The sequence below is a fragment of the Schistocerca nitens genome, chromosome 2 (assembly GCF_023898315.1).
Source record: "Schistocerca nitens isolate TAMUIC-IGC-003100 chromosome 2, iqSchNite1.1, whole genome shotgun sequence".
In the NCBI taxonomy this organism is placed as follows: Eukaryota; Metazoa; Arthropoda; class Insecta; order Orthoptera; family Acrididae; genus Schistocerca; species Schistocerca nitens.
The window spans coordinates 559,341,821-559,358,060 of NC_064615.1; the positions used below are offsets into that span (position 1 = coordinate 559,341,821).

Below are 16,240 nucleotides of genomic sequence, written 5' to 3' on the forward strand. Positions count from 1 at the left end.
ACACCAGTGACTTCACCCAGCTTCGACATTCAGCATGCATGCTTTCAGTGAGCGCTGTAACTCGTTTAGTCTTCTCATCAACAACAAATTTAATGACGTCCATTTAGTATCCGGCAGTGATCGGGATTCCTCGTCCAGCCAGAGAATCGAGATGGAATACAGGTTAGAGATACCTGGGCATTATACGCTGAAGAGCCAAAGAAATATTACACCTGCCTAATATCATGTAGGACCCCCGCGAGCTCGCAAAAGTGCCGCAACACGACGTGGCATGAACTCGACTAATGTCTGAAGTAGTGCTGGAGAGAACTGACACTATGAATCCTGCAAGGCTGTCCATAAATCCGTAAGAGTACGAGAGGGTGGAGCTCTCTTCTGAACAGCACGTTGCAAGGCATCCCAGATATGCTGAATAATGCTCATGTCTGAGGAATTTGGTGGCCAGCGAAAGTGTTTCAACTCAGAAGAGTGTTCCTGGAGCCACTTTGTGGCAGTTGTGGACGTGCGGGGTGTCGCATTGCCTGCTGGAATTTACCGAGTCCGTCGGAATGCACATGAACATGGATGCAGGTGATCAGACAGGATGCTTACGTACGTGTCACCTGTCAGAGTCGTATCTAGACGTATCAGGGGTCCCGTATCACTCCAACTGCACACGCCTCACACCATTCCAGCGCCTCCACCAGCTTGAAGAGTGCCCTGCTGACATACAGGGTCCATGGATTCATGAGGTTGTCTCCATCTCCGTACGCGTCCGTCTGCTCGATACAATTTGAAACGAGACTCGTCAGACCAGGCAACATGTTCAACATGTTTCCAGTCACCAACAGTCCAATGTCGGTGTTGAGGGGCCCAGGCGACGCGTAGAGCTTTATGTCGTGCAGTCATCAAGGGTACACACGTGGGCCTTCGGCTCCGGGAGCCCATATCGATGTTTCGTTGAATGGTTCGCACGCTGACACTTGTTGGTGGCCCAGCATTTAAGTCTGCAGCAGTCTGCCGAAGGGTTGCACTTGTGTCACGTTGATCGATTCTCTTCAGTCGTCGTTGGTCCCGTTCTTGCAGGAACTTTTCAAGCCGCAGCGATGTCGGAAATTTGATGTTTTACCGGATTCCTGATATTCGCTGTACACTCGTGAAATGATCGTAGGAGAAAATTCCCATTTAATTGCTACCTACCTTGGAGATGCTGTGTCTCATCGCCGACTATGACACCACGTTCAAACTCATTTAAATCTTGATAACCTGCTATTGTAGCAGTAGTAACCGATCTAACAACTGCGCCTGACACTTGTTGTCTTACATAGGCATTGCCGACCGCAGCGCTGTATTCTGCCAGTTTACGTATCTCTGTATTTGAGTATGCATGCCTATACCAGTTTCTTCGGCGCTTCAGTGTATTTCGGCCGCAGCCGCAAGCGTGTCACGTGAAGCCGTCCGTTGACGCGAGACAGCCTGTTAACACAGCGACCTGCGGTTGCCAGCCAGTCTCATGCTTGACATTGAAGCATTCAGTACGAGCTATTGATCAGCAGCGTGTTGGCCTGCTCTATGTTGCAGTTTTGATTCTATAGACGACTTTGCTGTACTCTGTACTTGGGTTCAGGCTCCCATACATCAATCCATAAAAATGAAACCCTTCTAGGATCGCTTTGTTGTCTGTCTGTTTGTCCGAATGTTAAAACCCTTTTTCTCAGGAACGTATAAACGTATCGAGTTGACATTTGTGCCACATACTAAGGTCCCATGGCGGTGTAAAAAAATCTGCTTCTAAGTAAATAAAATTAAAAGATACAGCAAATTACGTCACACTTTTGATACTCATAAAAAATTGTGGAATACGTCCCGTGTCCTAGAATAGTGAAATTTGTCAAGAAGCAAGGTTCCGCAATACAAATAAGGAGAAAAATCCGAAAACTGTAATTGTATCGCATAAAAAAATCTGTTTGCTCTTACAAGGGAACCTCCCCATCGCACCCCCCTCAGAATTAGTTATACGTTGGTACAGTGGATAGGCCTTGAAAAACTGAACACAGATCAATCGAGAAAACAGGAAGAAGTTGTGTGGAACTATGAAAAAATAAGCAAAATATACAAACTGAGTAGTCCATGTGTAAGATAAGCAACATCCAGGTGGGTGTAAACCCATGAGCGCCGTGGTCCCGTGGTTAGCGTGTGCAACTGTGGAACGATAGGTCCTTGGTTCAAGTCTTCCCTCAGGAGAAAATTTTAATTTTTTATTTTCAGACAATTATCAAAGTTCAAGCACTCACATATAATCAACTTCGCTCTCCAAAATTCCAGGACATGTTCAGATTTGCTTGGACATATGCAAGATTTGACGGTCTACACACGGAAAAATTTTAAAACGTTAAAAATATATGTTTTGACAGAGCACAGACAAAACTGAGCGGCTGTGAAACTGTTGCATTCATTTGTTGCAGTTTATGTGACAAACTCTTATGTTTTCATCACTTTTTTGGGAGTGATTATCACATCCACAAGAAAACCTAAATAGGGTAAGGTAGAAGAATCTTTTTACCCATTCACCAAGTATACAAGTTAGGTGGGTCGACAACATATTCCTGTCATGTGACGCACATGCCGTCACCAGTGTCGTAGTTCCACACAACTTCTTCCTGTTTTCTCGATTGATCTGTGTTCAGTTTTTCAAGGCCAACTTATAACTAAATCTGAGGGGGGTGCGATGGGGAGGTTCCCTTGTTAGTAGTTACGCTACATTCATATTCGTCAAACTTATAACAGAAAAATATTACTGCATGCTAGCATAAAATGATAACGTGTAGTAATGTTTTAGCAAGTAAATAAAAATATTTGATTAAACGTTGTCTCTTTACATATATAAACTGAAGTCCCTTGCTTGCTTGTTTTTGTATATCCGCGCTAGTCTCAGGAACTGCTATAGAGATTCGGTCTTGGAATTCCCGGGGCCGATATCCTGCCAGTATCTATATCGTCCAGATTCGCGATTCCCGGGATGGATGAACTACATATATATACACATAATTGAGTTCGTAGTGAAGCCACAAAGCGCGACTCCTACTCGCGCTTCGATAGTATTTGGTTAGCCGTTCACTTCGTGAACTCTGCTGTCAGCCTCAGGAAGCGCCTGTTTGTTCCACCGGTCTCTGCCTTACCGCCATTGTAAGTGATCATAAATTGTGTTCTACCCACGTAGAGCAAGACAAAAAAGTACACAGCAAACCACCGCAGCTACCAGCGAGGACGTTTTTCACGGTCATTTTCCATGGTTGCTTTGCGAGATAACAACGCGCGGTATTTTGAACTCTAACATGGCTGTACCTAGTCACATGAATCTGCCGATTATTGTAGAACCTGTACGGCGTGGCAGCAATGGAAACACGCTAACAAAATATACCGCTGGTACAAAAAAATGAAATTTGACTTTCGTTTTCTCCATTTATGTTTCAGAATTGACCTAAATCCACATCGACAAAGTTAGTTTACGTTAGTACTTTTATTAATACGTGTCAAAGTGTCAACAAACCGTACCTTAAAATTTCTACGACTATAAACTTGTTTCACAAAATGACCATGCTCAAAATAGCGTAATTACTGCAGACGACGTTTATATTTGATTAGGAAGAAGAGCTTTTTCTTTAGTTTACGTGGACTGTCAGACAATCTCTTTCTGCCCGTACGTTTCCTTAATTTCAGCTGAATTCTTTATCGGTAGCATCACCTTTAGATTCTTGTGAACTTCGAAACAATTTGCAATTCCAGCTGATCAGCTATTATTTTCTCTACTTTCCAATGCGACTTAAGAAAACAGAAAGCAGTTACAAAAGCATCGCTGGTGTCACCCATGTTTCTGTTTCATTGCTTCTGTCTGAAATGTAATGAAGTAAAAGCTAATACATAAATAGCATCCTGTAGAGAAGAGACTTATTTTCGTCTCTGAGAACCTTGGAGAACTGAGACCTGTTTCGCTGTGAGAGAGCGACTGAAGGACCACGCTCAGTAGCGGAAACGATATATCGGCGAACCGCCGACTTGCAGCCAATCCGATAGGTACCGCCACCCATACAGAACTTAACGTCAAGCTGCCGCAGAGAGTCACGTAAATCGCCAACAAAACCCACACTATAATTTAAACTGGCTGGACGATGTCATCATCGAACTTGCCTCGCTGGTGATGAGTTTGGTATGTCAGAGGCTCGCTCCAGCTGTGGCTGGCGCAGGACACAACGCCGGTGGCCAGCGACAAAGGTAACTCACCCACTTATCAGCTGCCGCAGAGGTTCCTTCCCACAGCTCACCGTGGCACTTTTTTCTCTCTGCCCTAACCCTTCAAATTTTTGTGACGGCTACCTCTCAGATGAGATCATTTTCATTGGTGCTCGCACCCAGACGCATAGACAACATCGCAGACCTGCATCCTGTGTATACACGATAGCAAAGGTGACATCAGAACTTTCTGTGACGGTCACCATTCAAATGGTCAGTGCGCCTCGCCATTCACCGAGTTACCGCGCCAGAGCTGGAAGACCGAGGGACTTCCGCAGGATAAGTTTAATACGTGTAGGAACCTCTCGAACCATTGGCTTCCGCTGGCCACCAAACTCGCAAGACAAGAACATTATTGAGTACATTTGGGGTGCCTTGCAACGTGCTGTTCAGAAGAGATCTCCATCCCCTCGTACTCTTACGGATTTATGGACACCCATGGTGTCAGTTCCCTCCACCACTACTTCAGACACGCCACGTCGTCTTGCGGCACTTCTGCGTGCTCGCAGGAGCCATACACGATATTAGGAAGGTATAAAAGTTTCTTTGGCTCTTCAGTGCACGTTTCGTCGAAGAGATGCACAAACTCATCGTCATGAAGAATCGGCGATTGAAAGGGCGTGAAATTGCTCATGCTTGCCAGAAGTCATCTGAAAGGGTATATCACATTTTACCTGAAGAATTAGAAATGAAAATTAATCTGCAAGATGGATGCCGCGACTCTTGACGCGCGTCCGCACACATGTGCGTCGCCATGGCATAATTACACAAACTAAGGTAAGAATTATTGCCACAGACGCCTTATTCACCTGACTTGGCACCACCGACTTCAATCTCTTCCCAAAAACTGCAAGTTTTTCTTGGTGGACGAATATTCACTTCAAACGAAGAACTGACAGCCGGAGTTGACAACTATTTTGTAGGCCTGGAGGAAACTTATTTTCGAGATGGGATCAAGTCACTAGAACATCGCTTTACCAAGTGCATTAATCTACAGAGAGACTATGTTGAAAAATAAAAAAAGTTTGAGTGACGTAAGCACTTCCTTTCTATTGCGTTCCGAGAACTTTTCAAACCACCCTCGTATGTCGGTCCTATCAGATGCAGTAGAGGGCACGAAAGCATCTACATCTTTGTAGGGCGGCCGACGGAAAAAATATTTTTACCTGTGGGCCATCCAGTATTACTGAATAGCCGATGCATGTTTAGTTGATCGATTTTCGAAAATATGTGCTATTACAATTGTTAGAATCTACGGAAGGCACGTCTCTTAATGACCTGTATCTAGGTTTAGGACTGTCGAGTAGAGTACTGCTGGTGATAAAGTTGTAATTATCACCTCGAAAAAGTAAAGTTGAGTAATTAATTTCTTCTAGAATGAAATTTTCACTCTACGGCAGTGTGTGCGCTGATATGAAACATCCTGGCAGATTAAAACTGTGTCGGACCGAGACTCGAACTCGGGACCTATGCCTTTCGCGGGCAAGTGCTCTACCAACTGAGCTACCCAAGCACGACTCACGCCCCGTCCTCACAGCTTCAATTCCGCCAGTACCTCGTCTCCTACCTTCCAAACTTCACAGAAGCTCTCCTGCGAACCTTGCAGAACTAGCACTCCTGGAAGAAAGGATATTGCGGAGACATGGCTTAGCCACAGCCTGGGGGTTGTTTCTAGAATGAAATTTTCACTCCACAGCGGATGCCGTGCTGATATGAAACATCCTGGAAGATTAAAACTGTGTGCCGGACCGAGACTCGAACTCGGGATCTTTTCCTTTCGCGGGCAAGTGCTCTACCAACTGATTTTCTGTTTTTCTGAATTTCTTGTTCGTTTGCAGGAACGGGTCTGCAGTCTCGGTACACTTTGAAATCCCCGCGCCACTATTAAGCAGAACGCCGCTAGGGGAGCGAAATCAGTGTGCTGCAGCCCATTCATAAAGTGGAATATCATGTGGTAGTTCATTTCCTGCAGCTGCGTCAACCCAGTCCGGAAAAAAATCATACTTAAGCCGTCCTCCCACGGGACGTGAACAAGCGCGTGGACAAGGAGCCGGTGACGTCACAGCGTGCAATTCCACGTTCCACTACACTGGGGAGCGTGAAATGGAGAATCTGGCACGCCAGATTACTATATCATGCAGAGGAACGACACCATCGAGCAGAACTTAGGAGCTGCCATATTGCATGGAATTAAAACTTGTTTTTGGTACCGTTTTTTTATTATAAATTACGTCATATGAATCAGTTCGTTTCAAAGCGTCATCACATTGAAGATCGCTCGAAAAAGGCGTGTCGTTTTAGCTACAATTCGTTACAATAAAATGACAGGAAACTGCATATCGGTAGGTAAAGACTTCCTGTACGTAGGTGGTTCGCGACCAGCTGATTCCAATATCTTTTGTTTTGTAAACGATTCCGGATCTTTCTTAGAAACTTAATAGAGGTATTACATGCAGTAGTCGATGTTATTCATTATAAATAGTGTATATGCTACAATTCTTGTTAGAAAGACCAACGACTGATATTTTTCCACGGTGGCCGGAAATCTTGCCGTTCTGTGTCAGAGCGTTAAGTTATACACTATTGGTAGACTTTCTGTAAAATGTATGTACCTCTCTCTGGGTGTATGGTATGGCTCATTTTTGTTATGATGAGCAGCTTGGAAAAAATCTCCTCTTTATTCGAATGAAATTAAGAAACTAATCTCGATCTTGAAATATCAGTGTTGTTGTTGGTGTGTGTGACAGAGAGAGAGAGAGAGAGAGAGAGAGAGAGAGAGAGAGACCCGGTCGCAGTCTGCTATCACAAATGGCAAAGGCGTGTCACGGAAACACGCAGAGGCCCACACACTTCATTTCGTCCCTCACACCACTTCTAGTGGCGACTCGCTTGCACTGGTGTGTAATCTGAAATCGAGCGCAAAGTACAGTCTGATCGCCCCGCTGGAATCCGCATTGTTGGTGAAGGCGGTTCGGCAGGACGCGGCGCAGCGGAGAGCCAGCGGAAGTCCGCCGTGGCAGTGGCGGGGGCAGGGGGCAGCGGCTTCCCAGAAGGCGGTCCCCCACAAAGCCGGCTTTCCAGCGAAAGCGGCCGCGGGGTCGACCCGCCCCACCACGACACACAGGCCGGCTTTTGCAATACGCGAACACAGCGCTGTCCGCACGCGTCATACCGTGTCCAGGCGACCGCTGCAGCCGGAGGGGACTTCCCGCCAAACGCCCAAAGTGTGCAAATTACAAAAGTAGCTATTCGGTTTGGAGTAGTACAACAACTATTCACTAAATTCAACTAACAAAAGAAAATCATCATAAATGTAGGCTAAAAACAGACATGGCAAGCTTTTGCCATAATAAGAAATGGAGCGCTCAGTCTCCAGGAAGAGCATTTCATACAGAAAACCATATATAAATAAAAATGGCCAGGTGTGGCAAGGACTCTGAGGGTTCCGCACGAACTTAATTATGTACACAGACTGTTAATCGACCGTGGGTGTCGAGACTCTCGACGACTTTTGCCTGTTATCTACAATGGTACCGCCGAGATATCAGTTCCGGGGTTCCAAGACTTTCTAGAATATTTAAATTTTGTCGGATAATTAATTAAAAAATAAATATTTTTTGTGTGATACAATTACAAATTAACAATTTTCGGATTTTTTCCTTCACTTGTACTCTGAAATGTTAGTACTTGGCAATTTTAATGATTCTAGGCCAAACGAAATTGCCCTAAAGGTCTTGATGAGTGAGTCTGCGAGTATCAATCTACGTGTGACATACACAAACGTATCTTTTGGCTGCACTGACTCAGAAGCAGACATTTTTTGCGCTCGCAAGAGAGCTTACTCCCTAGTATGTGACATAAATTTCAGCTGACATAAATGTCAACTTGATATGTTTACCCGTCACTGAGAAAACAAGGGTCTTAACAGACGAACGGACAGACAGGCAGTCACAAAACAAGTGACCAAATTTTTTTTCGTGTGATATAATTAAAAATTAAAATTTTTCTCATTTTTTTCTTTCGTTGTATCGTGGAACATTGCTTCCTGCCAAATCTAACTATCCCCGGTGAACGGGAAGTACTCTATAGGTTTTGATGAGTGAGTTTGCCGGTATCAGAATAATTCACATAAATGGCCGTAACTTTCGATTGCATTGACTTAGAAGCTTCAGTGTTTTACACCGCCGAAGGGCCAGAGACCTTACTATGTGACATTAATTTCAACTTAATACGTCTACCCATTCCTGAGAAAAAGGGTTTTGAACAGTCGGATAACAAAGTGATTCTATAAGGGTTCCATTTTTACCGATCGAGGTATCGAACTTTAAAAATGTATACATATTCTAAATGATAAACCAATAACAAATGGACAATTTTCTCGCTAATTCACAACTTGCCATTCAAAACATAACTTTAATGAAAATGGATAAACAAAAACAGTAACTGTTGTGTCCACCGCTGCTACGGCACGTAGCGCCACCCACAGTGGGCACCACACACTAGACAAGTCTCCAGCGTGCGACACACACACAAATCGTCCGGTACGTCCGCCAAATAGTTTGGTCTGACGTCATAGAGGGCACTGATATTAGAAACTACTTCCTTCATCCGCCAAACAGTAGACAGATAACATTCTCCAACCAACCGCATATACAAGCGGCCGCACACTTTCACTCGGCCAATTGTCACAGTTCCAGTTGCAGTTGCAGTTATTAAGGAGTCACACGCAGTTACCAAACACTATCGTCGTTACTTGCCATAGTCATCACCCAGTGCCGCAGTGTATATCTATTAATATCCAGAACTAAGATACTATCACCGATAGCAGTTTAAGCGGAACAACTATCAGATGAACTAGTCATCATTCACTGAGAGGTTAGACCAGTGTTCAGAACTTTTAGTTCACTGTTACGTCTTTTCATCATACTAAACTGTCCTGTCACTAGACAGCTGCAGCGTGCAAACACGCACCTCACTCGAGCAACTGATTTGTGTGTGGCGTTCGCATCTTGCTACCTTTTATGCCTGGCGCCAAACTTAACCGATTAATACAACAGTAATAAATATAAAGAACGTTCACACACTCCCTCCCCCCCACATTCTCACATGGTACGCCGCCACTCACCCCTCTTCAGTCAACCACACACTACTCTTACCTTCTTCTACAGCCCCCACGATTCCTCACTCACACCAACAGCAAGTGAGCAACAGCACGTGCAGTGTCTAACAGAAAAGGTTGTATGTAGTGAATTGTATAAATGTGACTTATGAGTTGGAAACCTGTACTGTGCATACAGAGGAATCCTTACATACATGAAAAGGGCAAGCAAGTCAGAAATCGCAGCAATGCATTTGTAAACAGATAATTCAAATGTGCTGCCAAGATTCACTAGGGATCTCCTGAAAAATATGTATAATTAAATAATATTCTTTATACTCAAGATGCTTAGCATGAATAGACGAAACATCTTTGGTTAGAAACAAAATAAATATTCATTTGCAAAAGACGGTACTTTTCTTATCTACGTGATCAGCACAAGCTTTACTTAAGGCGTGCAGCTGGGACGCTGCTGATCCCTATTCAGGTACTCTGGTTTCTTCACTGCGTAAATGCGCTCTAGTAGGCAATTTCTCGCATCGGTTGCTCGGGCAACTCCAGCAGCAGATGCTGCAAAAAGGATGTTCTGTATCACGGTACGGTCTACCGTTAATTTACCGAGAGCTTCCGTTCCCAGAAGAGTCAACCAATATGTCGCTTCCTCCTACATGTATCTCGCGAAAAGACCACGAAGATGAAATTAGAAAGATTCGAGCCCACACGGAGTCTTACCAGTAAACGCTCTTTACGCGAACCACACGGGACTGGAGCAGGAAGAAGGGGGTAGTGACACTTTTACACAAAGTACCCTCCGCCATACACCGTCAGGTGGCTTGCGGAGTATTGATGTAGAACCGTGTTAGATGCAATATGTGTCATGCAGAGTTTGAAGTGGCAGCTTTATGGGGGGAGGGGGGGGGTAGGAGTTTGTACTGTGATAGTGTAAGACACCACCTCAGAAAGCAAATGAGGGGTAACCGTTATCAAAGGCTTCGTGCACTCCAAAATGGCTTTAAGCACTATGGGACTTAGAATCTGTGGTCATCAGCCCCACAGACTTATAACTACTTAAACCAAACTAACCTAAGGTCATCACACATATCCATGCCCGAGGCAGGATTCAAACCTGCGACCGTAGCGGTCGCGCGGTTCCAGACTGAAGCGCCTAGTAACGCTCGGCCACTCCGGCCGGCCTTAATACGTTTCTCAAAATCGTTTCCAACTGTTCTTGATGGAGAGACACGTGACAGGGGTAGAAACTATGTCGATGGAGAATGAGTAGGACACTTGCCTGACTCATGCCACTTCCTCGTGCGATTACGCGGGAACTAACGTGCGGATCAACTGCACCGGCAGCAAGAACACTAATTTCCCCCTTTTGTGTCGTCGCTTGTTTCCTTCTTTTACGTTGCCTATGTGTTATACTACCATTTTCACGTAACTGGTTGAAGATGTTGCTAAATAACTGCCGAGACGGGTGACGTCTGTTGGGATATTTTGCCGCATACACCGTACAGGAACAAAGTGCATTCCTCGTACGCTCTGCATACACAATGACCATGTCGGCTTTTCCTGCATTGGTGAATCCCATCGTCCACTCACGACTTACTGCTTGGCCTTTCACACACAAACTGACTAACAATTTGCGATGCACTCGAGGAACATACACGTGCACTGTAAGCAAACATAACAACATCGTACCTAGCAACCACCCTAGTTGATTGACATAAAGAAGTGTCGGCGCGGAAAACTTTTCAAAATTTATCTCGTAAACGACTCGCACTAGAATCCTGCAAATAAACAATAATGATATTCTAATTAATTTTAGTCAGTTAACTTCAATAGGTATTTTTCCATTTTAGAAAGTGTGTGTTTGCACAGAAAATACATTGTCTAACAAGGGAACCTTCCCATCGCACCCCCCTCACATTTAGTTATAAGTTGGCACAGTGGATAGGCCTTGAGAAACTGAACACAGATCAATTGAGAAAACAGGAAGAAGTTGTGTGGAACTGTGAAAAAATAAGCAAAATATACAAACTGAGTAGTTCATGGGAAGATATGCAATATCAAGGACACTGGGAACGCAGGAGCGCCGTGGTCTCGTGGTAACGTGAGCAGCTGCGGAAAGAAAGGTCCTTGGTTCAAATCTTCCATCGAGTGAAAAGTTTAATTTTTTATTTTCAGTTTATGTGACAAACTCTTATGTTTTCATCCCTTTTTTGGGAGTGATTATCACATCCACAAGAAAACCTAAATCGGGCAAGGTAGAAGAATCTTTTTACCCATTCGCCAAGTGTACAAGTTAGGTGGGTCGACAACATATTCCTGTCATGTGACGCACATGCCGTCACCAGTGTCGTATATATCAGACGCGTTTTCCTGTGGAGGAATCGGTTGGCCTATGACCTTGCGATCAAATGTTTTCGGTTCCCATTGGAGAGGCACGTCCTTTCGTCTACTAATCGCACGGTTTTGCGGTGCGGTCGCAAAACACAGACACTAAACTTATTACAGTGAACAGAGACGTCAATGAACGAACGGACAGATAATAACTATGCAAAAATAAAGAAAGTAAAACTTTCACTCGAGGGAAGACTTGAACCAAGGACCTCTCGTTCTACAGCTGCTCACGCTACCACGGGACCACGGCGCTCCTCAGCTCATGTTGTCTATGATGTTGCCTACGTGTTCCATGGACTACTCAGTTTGTATATTTTGCTTATTTTTTCACAGTTCCACAGAACTTCTTCCTGTTTTCTCAATTGATCTGTGTTCAGTTTATCAAGGCCTATCCACTGCGCCAACTTATAACTAAATCTGAGGGGGCTGCGATGGGGAGGTTCCCTTGTAAGTATTACTGCAATCTGTTTATTGACTACCAATACTAGCCCCTGACTACCAGTCCATTCTGTGAAAACCGCACATAATAGCAGTTTCGATTTCCGCAAACAGTTGGGGTGGAAGTTTTAGGTGATTCATCCTGTTTACGTGGATGTAGAGGAGTACAGCTGTTGCGTCGCTGGAGTCAATGGGCCGCCAAAGGCCGGCAGACACGGCGTGCCGCGTTGAGCATTCGCGGCGCCGGCGGCCCGGCACGCGTGCGCGACGTGACCGGGCTGCCGCCGCAGGCGAACACTGCTTTAAATGCCCGCCGGGCCGGCGCTTCGCCGCTCAGTCATCGGCGGCTCTCGCCCGCAGCTGCTGTCATCGATACGCCGGCGCGACGCCTTTCCTGCAGTGAAAAAGTTCGTGGCTCGGCATACGTAAGGCGCTAATATACCGGTGATATCTTGTTTTTTTCCGATGGCAGACGTTACGTAATAACGTACGTCAATTTCCAAGTAGGTCTGAAGCATATTTTGGTTTATATAGCTTCTTTTGGGATAGTCGCAGGCAGATGGAAGGCAACAGTTCACTAGTGTAAAGCAAAATTTCTATGTTATACTTCTACATGTTACTTTTTGACAGTAATAATAATTTTTTACAGGGAATGGTCGCTCAGAAAATACTGCCCCACTTTTTTTTTCCTCAATCGACAACGACGTTACAAATGCAAAAGTTTGGTATGAATTTGAGGCACTGACAACCAGAACAGCCCAAAGCGCAGACACACACTGTCCATTGTTGTTGTTCTTGTTTTGGTCTTCAGTCCTGAGACTGGTTTGATGCAGCTCACCATGCTACTTTATCCTGTGCAAGCTTCTTCATCTCCCAGCATCCCAGCCTACATCCTTCTGAATCTGCTTAGTGTATTCATCTCTTGGTCTCCCTCTACGATTTTTACCCTCCACGCTGCCCTCCAATGCTAAATTTGTGATCCCCTGATGCCTCAGAATATGTCGTACCAACCGGTCCCTTCTTCTTGTCAAGTTGTGTCACAAACTCCTCTTCTCCCCAATTCTGTTCAGTACCTCCTCATTAGTTATGTGATCTACCTATCTAATCTTCAGCATTCTTCTGTAGCACCACACTTCGAAAGCTTCTATTCTCTTCTTGCCCAAACTATTTATCGTCCATGTTCACTTCCATACATGGCTACACTCCATACAAATACTTTGAGAAACGACTTCCTGACACGTAAATCTATAGTCGATGTTAACAAATTTCTCTTCTTCACAAACGCTTTCCTTGCCATTGCCAGTCTACATTTTATATCCTCTCTACTTCGACCATCATCAGTTATTGTGCTCCCCAAATAGCAAAACTCCTTTACTACTTTAAGTGTCTCATTTCCTAATATAATTCCCTCGGCATCACCCGACTTAATTCCACTCCATTCCGTTATCCTCGTTTTGCTTTTGTTGATAACACTGTCCATATGAAAGTGAAAATTAGAAAGATCGGCGAGGCAGCTTTCCATGAATGTTCATATACAGGTTGATTCAAAAGACAGGTCCCACAGGACAAACAGGAGGGGGGGGGGGGGGGGGGGGGTTACCAGAACTCCATCGCCAAGCTTTCAGAGGTAATAGCATGGGCTAAAAAAAGAGAAACATACGTCCAGGAAACTAAAACCATAAAGTGCGTACCGTATTAGCGATGAGCACTTTTTCAGTACATCAGATATGTTTTACACTAGCGAAGATGAATAAGTGCTCACAGCTCTTAATGCATGCATTTTAGAACCCATGCTTCCTGCATTTTTTTTTTTTTAATTTTGCTGCATCTTTGAAAGTTTGTCGGTGTAATCACCCTGTACAGAGAAATGACTCTTGAGTCTCCCTGTATATAATGTGGCCCTACAGCACAGATAACGTTGGTTCACCATACGATAAGCAGATTTCAGGAGGATGCATAAATTTTCCATTCTGAAAATCAACGATGGTGTTCTTTAGGGGCTTATGGTTCTAAGTGCATCAATTCTTCCTGAGTGCGCGCACAAAATTTCCCTCTCCTCTAACAGATAGCGTAGCTGTAGCATCGTTTCAAAATGGAAGGCTGTAAGTGATTAGTGTTACAGGCAGATTGTCATCATTGAATTTCTCACTGTGGAGAAAGAAACCAAATGTTTAGAGGTGCCTATGGGAGCATTTGCAGTCCACAGGGAGTAGTGCTTACAGCTGGGCACAGAGGTGTGTGGACCATCAGAAGGCGGTTCGGCGGAGCTCCATGACTGGCAGCGAGCTGGGACGGTGTCATGCACGGCTGTCACATCTCTGGTCGCAGCGTGAGAAGTGACGCATTACTACTCGGCAGCTGGCGCTACTTTTGTCAGTCAGTAAACGAAGTGTGGATGCGGATAACCGCGCTCTTCGATACTCAAAAGTGAGTGCAATATAGGTTCCGTGCTGTCTCACGGTGGAACACAAATCTCACACAGAAAAAGAGTTGTTCTGAGTTGTACTAGGTTGTGACAGGTGATAACAGCTGGATACACCATTTTGAATCAGAAACAAAAAGGCAATCGATGGAGCCATTTTCACTTTCCACAGAAGGAAAAATTCAAAGCAACTGCCTCCGCCAATAAAATCGTGATAACTGTGACAGTCTGATCACCATCGATTTGGTGACAAGACGCAGTGCCATTATCCCTTCCACACGTGAATTTTTTCTGGGGGAAGGAACATACTTCTTTATTCTGTAATGCTCTTAGATGATGCTTTTAGATGCGAGATTTATACAAAAACATGAACCCATCTTCAAAATATACTTTGCACACTTGGCTTCTCCTTCTGGATTAGAAAATTAGTTTTGAAATATTCACAGTTGTAATAAATAAAATAATCATACAATAATTACAACGCAAAATTAACAATAATAATGTTTATTTATACAGCGGAATTTTAACTAAGCACCCTCTTCCATGTATTCTGGCGGTCACAAATTGCTGGGCACTGCTACATTTACTTTTTAATATTTTTATAGTGAAGCCCAACAGTTGGCAGCACTTGTGGATGATAAAAATAAGGCACATTCACTTAATGTGTACATGAGATTTCCAACGTGGAAGAATATTTCTACTCCAAATAAAAGATAGTAAAATTTTACTGCACACAATTGTAGCCGGAGGGTCTAAAAGGGTTAATTCGGAGTCATAAGCGAACACATTAACCACATTCAAGAAACGTTTCCAGGGACTTCGGTATTTTTTCATTTGACACGATAACACTCGACCTCAGGCTTCTTTGAGGACGGGACTTACGAACACATCACGAAACACGATTGGACTCGGATTCGCACTTGTGTGGGCCTTTGAAGGGCGCCATCCGGGAAGACATTTTGAGGATGACGAGGAGGTGATTCACGCAGTGAAGAAAAGCCTTCACGACCACAACCAGTACCAACGACAGAGCGTACACGCCCAATTGGGTTTGTAGTAAAACATAATTCTTTCATATGTGTAATTTTGACTGTGTAGAATAATAACTGTTGAAGAAAAAACGTGGGGCTTGCCTTCTTGACTATCCTGTTAGGCGGGAGGTGGGAAAACTTGTATTTCATGGCCGAGCGGCTGCTCATAAGCCACACACCACGCCGATAAATGCCAAACGACGCCTCGCTTGGTGTTAAGTCCGTAAACATTGGACGATTGAACAGTGGAAAAAGGTTGTGTGGAGTTACGAATCACGGTACACAATGTGGCGATCCGATGGCAGGATGTGGGTACGGCGAACGCCCGGTGAACGTCATCTGACAGCGTGTGTAGTGCCAACAGTAAAATTCTGAGGCGGTGGTTTTATGGTGTGGTCGTGTTTTTCATAGAGGGAGCTTGCACTCCTTGATATTTTGTGTGCCTCTATCACAGCACTGGCCTGCACAGATGTTTTAAGCACTTTCTTGCTTCCCACCATTGAAGAGAAATTCGGGGACAGCTCAAAATGGTTCAAATGGCTCTGAGCACTATGGGACTTAACATCTGAGTTCATCAGT

The 16,240-nt window shown here is 44.4% G+C and overlaps 1 protein-coding gene across 1 annotated transcript in view; it reads right to left on the bottom strand.

The window, feature by feature from the left end:
- LOC126236594 (single Ig IL-1-related receptor-like) overlaps positions 1-16,240 on the bottom strand; it is a 372,809-nt gene that overhangs the window by 111,607 nt on the left and 244,962 nt on the right. The gene's annotated exons all lie outside the window — the stretch shown is intronic.